Here is a 6,115-nt window from a genome sequence, read left to right as displayed (position 1 = left end):
TTTTTTTTTTTTTTTTTTTTTTTTTTTTTTTTTTTTTTTTTTTTTTTTTTTTTTTTTTTTTTTTTTTTTTTTTTTTTTAGCTCCCACCAATAAGTGAGAACATGTGGTATTTCTTTTTCTCTGCCTGACTCGTTTCACTCAGTATTATTCTTTCAAGGTCCATCCATGTTGTTGCAAATGGTAGTATTTCATTCGTTTTTATAGCTGAGTAGTATTCCATTGTGTAGATATACCACATTTTCTGTATCCACTCATCCGATGATGGACATTTGGGTTGATTCCAGCTCTTGGCTATTGTGAAGAGTGCTGCAATGAACATTGGGAAACAAGTGTACCTTCGACTTGATGATTTCCATTCCTTTGGATATATTCCCAGCAGTGGGATAGCTGGTCATATGGTAGATCTATCTTCAATTGTTTGAGGAACCTCCAAACCATTTTCCATAGGGGTTGCACCATTGTGCATTCCCACCAACAGTGTAAGAGAGTTCCTTTTTCTCCGCAGCCATGCCAGCATTTATCTTTCGGTGTCTTTTGGATTTTTGCCATCCTAACTGGGGTGAGATGGTATCTCAGTGTGGTTTTGATTTGCATTTCCCGGATGCTTAGTGATGTTGAGCATTTTTTCATATGACTGTTGGCCTTTTGTATATCTTCTTTAGAGAAATGCCTGCTTAGCTCTTTTGCCCATTTTTTGATTGGGTTGCTTGTTTTTTTCTTGTAAAGTTGTTTGAGTTCTTTATATATTCTGGATATTAGTCCTTTGTCAGATGTGTATTTTGCAAATATTTTCTCCCACTCTGTTGGCTGTCTTTTAGCTCTGTTAATTGTTTCTTTTGCTGTGCAGAAACTTTTCAGTTTGATATAGTCCCATTTGTTTATTTTTCCTTTGGTTGCCCGTGTGTCCGTCTAATCTTTTGAAAATTAGATGATGCTAAGAAATAACAAGAGTCCATACTTCTTCGTAATATTGTGTTATAAGGAGAACGTGATCAATGAAGATCTTTTGGAACTATAGCAGCTAAGCTGGAAAAAGATGACATCTGGAAAGTTCCGACGAAGCCAATGTGTTATGCTTTGTAAGAGTGAGTATGATTACCACATTTCACTATAAGACCCAAATTCAACTATAACACCAAGATGACCTATTACTCACTCATGTTGCCTGTAACTGATATTTTTAAAAATTTTTTTGTAGCTGGATGGTACAAGGATTCAAACTCTTGACCTTGGTGTTATAATGCCAGCTCTAACCAACTGAGCTAACTGGCCAGCCCTATATCTGCTATTTTGATATGTATAAAGGAGACAATATGTGCCACACAACTGAAAAGCTTTAGCCTTTTAAAGGTGAAAGAAAAGTTAAAAAGATTCTCTGCAGCCATCCTCGCTGGATCACAGAACAGCTACTCTACCTTCTCAATTTATGACAAATACAGTCATGTGCCACATAATGACAGTTTGACAATGACCAACGGCATATAAGATGGCATAGTCCTATAAGATTACAATACTGTCTTTTTACTGTACCTTCTACATTTAGATATGTTTAGATACACAAATACCACTGTGTTATAACTGCCTACAGTATTTAGTACAGTACATGCTATAAAGGCTTGCAGTCTCAGAGCCAAAGACTATAATCTAGGTTTTCGTAAGTGTACTCTATTATGTGAGCACAACTATGAAATTGCCTAACTGCGTTTCTAAGAATGTATCCCAGTGGTTAAGCAACACATGACTGTTTTACCCTTCCTTGGTTACCTATGAAGCTGACTTAAGGAACAAAGTTGTCTTTTCAAGAGAGAATGGGGGAAGGAAATGATTCAGACATTCAGGGTTCAAACAGGAGCGGAAAATATATTAGGAGGTAAGAATGGTGACTGTAAGTCAATGAACCAAGGATTTTATAAACAGAAGTATCTGTAAATGAAAAAATGTATCTGTATCCAGAATTGGAGACTGGACTAGGACAGGCATGATTCAGATGAATTTAGAATCCAGTGTCTTTCAAAAATGGTTATGTATTAGGGAAAAAAGGGAAGGGACGCCATTAATCTGTTTAGTGAGAAAATGAATTCCTGTACAAATCCCAGACTATTTTATATTATGTAAGAGGTTAAATTAGTTTAAAAAGCCTTTCTTTTTTGGGTACTTCTTGGCTTACTTGGAGATCATCTGTTTCCCTTTCTACTTTGGTTATGGAAGTATAAATTTCTCAGTAATGGATAAAAATCGTAACTCTATGAAAAATAACTTTGACTATGAATTATACTTTAAAGAATTAATTCTTATATTTCTAGTTTCTCTATGTGATCTTTCCCCATTTCTTATTCAAAAGCAGGTAAGAAATTCTGAAAGTATTCTTAGAAGAAGGACTTCTCATAATTCCTTTCAACTATACAAGCCAGCATTAGAGGGGCTTAAAAGCTGATTATCTTTTTGAAATTTGTCTACTGGGGAGTAAGGAAGGGAGAAATAGAATAACACTCTCTAACAATGGGGTGAAAGAGTGGAAGAGGGTGGTACTTTCAAAAAATATATATTTTAAAACTTTCATCACTCTAAAATAATGTCTTCTCAAGTTTTGTGAATAATATAAGGTGGTTTAAAAACATGACTGTGGAAAAGCCACAGAAGAGGAGTTTTTCTATTACTCTAGTGAGACAATCTGAAACAGAATGACTGCTCTCTTAGGAACTTTGACACTAAAGGCTGGTTAATTAGCTCAGTTGGTTAGAGCGCAGCCTTATAACACCAATGTCATGGGTTCAGATCCCTGTACCAGCCAGCTGCCAAAAACAAAAAAAAATGTTTCATTTTGTGATGTCTGTCAATATTCTTGATTGGCTAATCTCAATTTTTAATTAAAATTTGGAAACATACTAAGAGGGGTCTGTGACACTCAAGGGATGTTTTAAAAAAAGAAAAGCCTTTTTATAAAGGCCTGGAGTAAAGAAGCAGCCTAGTGTTTGGTCCTAAAAGGCAAGAGGATATAAAAAGAATGAGAAAGACAGCAATGTAAATCGAATTTAAGTCCATTTAACTAAAGTAGAGTCTAATTAAAAAATTGGGGAGACCCTGAGCATCCAGAAAGAATTCTTTAAGCCTGATAGTACTAATGAGTATATTTGGAAACTTGTTCTCTTGTCTAAGAATCTCTTAGGGCCGGCCCGGTGGCGCACTGCTACAGTGCGCCGCTTGGGAGCGCAGCGGCGCTCCCGCCGAGGGTTCAGATCCCACATACAGACCGGCCGCTCACTGGCTGAGCAAGGTGCGGGCGCGACACCGAGGGTTGCGATCCCGTTGCCGGTCCCAGTCCGGTATGGGCGCAACACTGAGGGTTGTGATACGTTGCCGGTCACGAAAAAAGACAAAAAGGAAGAAAAAAAAAAGAATCTCTTAAACAGTAGTTCTGACTGGCTACATCACAATTATCTGAAGATATCTTTAATACATAAGCCAGACACAGAAAGATAAATACCTGTTCTCACTCATATGTGTGAGCTAAAAAAGTCAAACTCTTAAGCAGAAAGTAGAATTATGGTAACTAGAGGCTGGGAAGAGTAGGGAGGAGGGGGGTTAGGAAGAGGTTGGTTAATGGATACAAGCATATAGCTAGAAAAGAACCATTTCCAGGTCAAGTGTTCTACAGTAGTGCTAGGTGACTAACGATAATTGTAAATTTTCAAATGGCTAGAAGAGTTTGAATGTTCTCAACACAAAGAAATGATAAATGTGGAGAGTACTAACATTAATAAAACAAATGTATTTCACAGGATCTACTTTTTTAAATTACACATAGAAATGTTAAGCTTGCAAAAGACAGGAAACTTTCCCCAGGCTAAAGTCTCTGCCGTAGATAAAAAACTGTAACAGTAAAATTGCTGGCTCTAAGGGCAGATGTCCTTGGTGTAGTTTAACCTACTGATTGTTAAGATATGTTAAGAAAGCTGGTTGATTGTTGTTTAAATATGCTGAGGAAATTGCTGTAGGGAAAGAAAACGTTTGCTAAGGGCAAGCTGTTTGTTGGTGGATTGACTCAGCTTTTTATAAATTGCATTCTGGAATGTCACATTGTTAATTTTACTGCTGTTACTAGTTTTACACTGCCTTTGTTTTTATATCTTTCTTTGATGATTGAATCAACTGATTTTTCTGGTGAAACTTCCTTGTCTTTACAATAAAAAAGAGAAGCTAACTTTGAATCAGGGCTGTCACATTCAGCTTTCTCCTCCTAACAGGGGAGTTGCCGAAAGGCAGTCACTTCAGGCCTCTCATGGCATTCACCGGGCTTTGAGTAAATTCTTTCTTTTTTCATCTGCGTTTTCACAGAGGGAAGTGTAACAGATAAATATTTATGGTGATGGATATGCTAACTACCCCAATTTGATCATTACACATTGTATACACATACTGAAATACTACTCTGTACCCCATAAATATGTTATTATGTGTCAATTAAAAAAAAAATATATATATATATACACACACATAAAACAAAACTACCATTCCAGACACAATAATGAAGAGTTTATTAGGTTCCTCAAAGGAGGGAGTACTCAATAAGGCTTTGGTGAAAGAGTTCCCAAGAAGAGAGGCATGTGTTTGTGTGATAGGATTCATTACAGGCAAATAGCACACATGTAGAGACAACAGATGGCAGAATAAGAAATATAGTGTATGTTATAAATAGTGCTCTCCATTGGACATTTTATGAATACAACTTTTCTAAGGATTTCTCAGAAATTTGATAACTGAGACAAAAAGGTTTGATCTTGAACTTTAAGCTTATTAAATCTTGCTAAGCTGCTTCCTTAAAGAATTACACTAACTTGCTATATAAACACGAGCAAGTATAAAAAGTTTTATTCGACCCTTCATTCTTCTTCAGTACTGCATTCATTTTATAAAACTCTGCCAATTCAGTAACTGATAGTTTCAAAACCTTTAATTTGTAATTATTTTACTGAGCTGAACATTTTTGCCTATGCTATTATTAAGTAACTTTCAGTCTTTATTTTTAATAAGCTATAACTATTTTTCACAATTTCCTAAGACTTTATGACAGTGCTTTGAAATTTTTTTGTGCTTGTATAAAAGTTTTAAATTTTCATTTAACTGTTAAATTTGTGATTCCTTCTAAATTCAGAATTTCTTCCTTCCTTCAGATAATTAATACCCAACATTTAACAAAATATTTTTCTTTTGTGTTTTTATTTTTCTTTTTTAGTCACCTAGCTGCTATGGAGATCCAAATCCTTGACCTTGGTGTTATAACACTGAACTCTAACCAACTGAGCTAGTAAGTCACCCCTGTGGTATTTTTAAAAATACTTAATCCACAGGAAATATTTTATATATGAGGTGAGAATATAAATTAATTTACTTCCCCAAATGATTACCAATTTTCTAAGATGATTGCTTACGGTTTGTAATGTCTATTTGCCATATATTCAAACCTTATATACAAAAGGGACTAAATAAGAGTAATTCTACTTCAATGATCTATTCTTGTATTAATGTTTTAGTGTCTGGTAGATGAATTTTCCTCCATTATCATTTACAGTTCAAAATTCACATTTTGCTCTTCTAGCCTATTATATTTTCCTAAACTTTTCAAAATCCTATCCCCATCATTCCACTGGACTTTTAATGAATTATATTAAACCTATAATTTTTACAGATTATACTTTATTTTTTACGATATGTACTAGTTTATCACTAAAGTTATCTCTCTCTTTTTTTACAGCTCTAAAAGTTTTGTCATTTACTTCTAGGATATATGTATTCTCATTAACATTATCCCAAATTTTCATATTTCTATGCCTCTCAGAAATGGCAATCTTATTGTGCTGTGTTTTCTAATTTGTAACTGCTGGCATAGTGCTATTACATTGACTCTGGTTACCTTTTATTTCAACACTTGGAGAACTCAAATTTTTAATTCACTGAATTTAAGTGAGGATACAGAAGGTTTCACATGGTATAGAAATATAAGGCCTTATTCCCATCACTTTTGCCAGTTCTAACTTCTTATTGGCTTAACAAGAAAGAAAGAAAAGAAAGAAAGAGGGAGGAAGGGAGGAAGGAAGGGAGGGAGGGAGGGAGGGAG

General features: G+C 35.0%; 1 protein-coding gene across 2 annotated transcripts in view; it reads right to left on the bottom strand.

Moving 5' to 3' along the window:
- Positions 1-6,115, bottom strand: part of UBE2W (ubiquitin-conjugating enzyme E2W (putative)) — a 64,342-nt gene that overhangs the window by 10,627 nt on the left and 47,600 nt on the right. The window lies entirely within an intron of this gene.

This window comes from Galeopterus variegatus, unplaced genomic scaffold (genome assembly GCF_000696425.1).
Source record: "Galeopterus variegatus unplaced genomic scaffold, G_variegatus-3.0.2 Scaffold78, whole genome shotgun sequence".
In the NCBI taxonomy this organism is placed as follows: Eukaryota; Metazoa; Chordata; class Mammalia; order Dermoptera; family Cynocephalidae; genus Galeopterus; species Galeopterus variegatus.
Note: the sequence above shows the minus strand (reverse complement) of the source record. Positions and strands in the feature narration are given on the sequence as shown.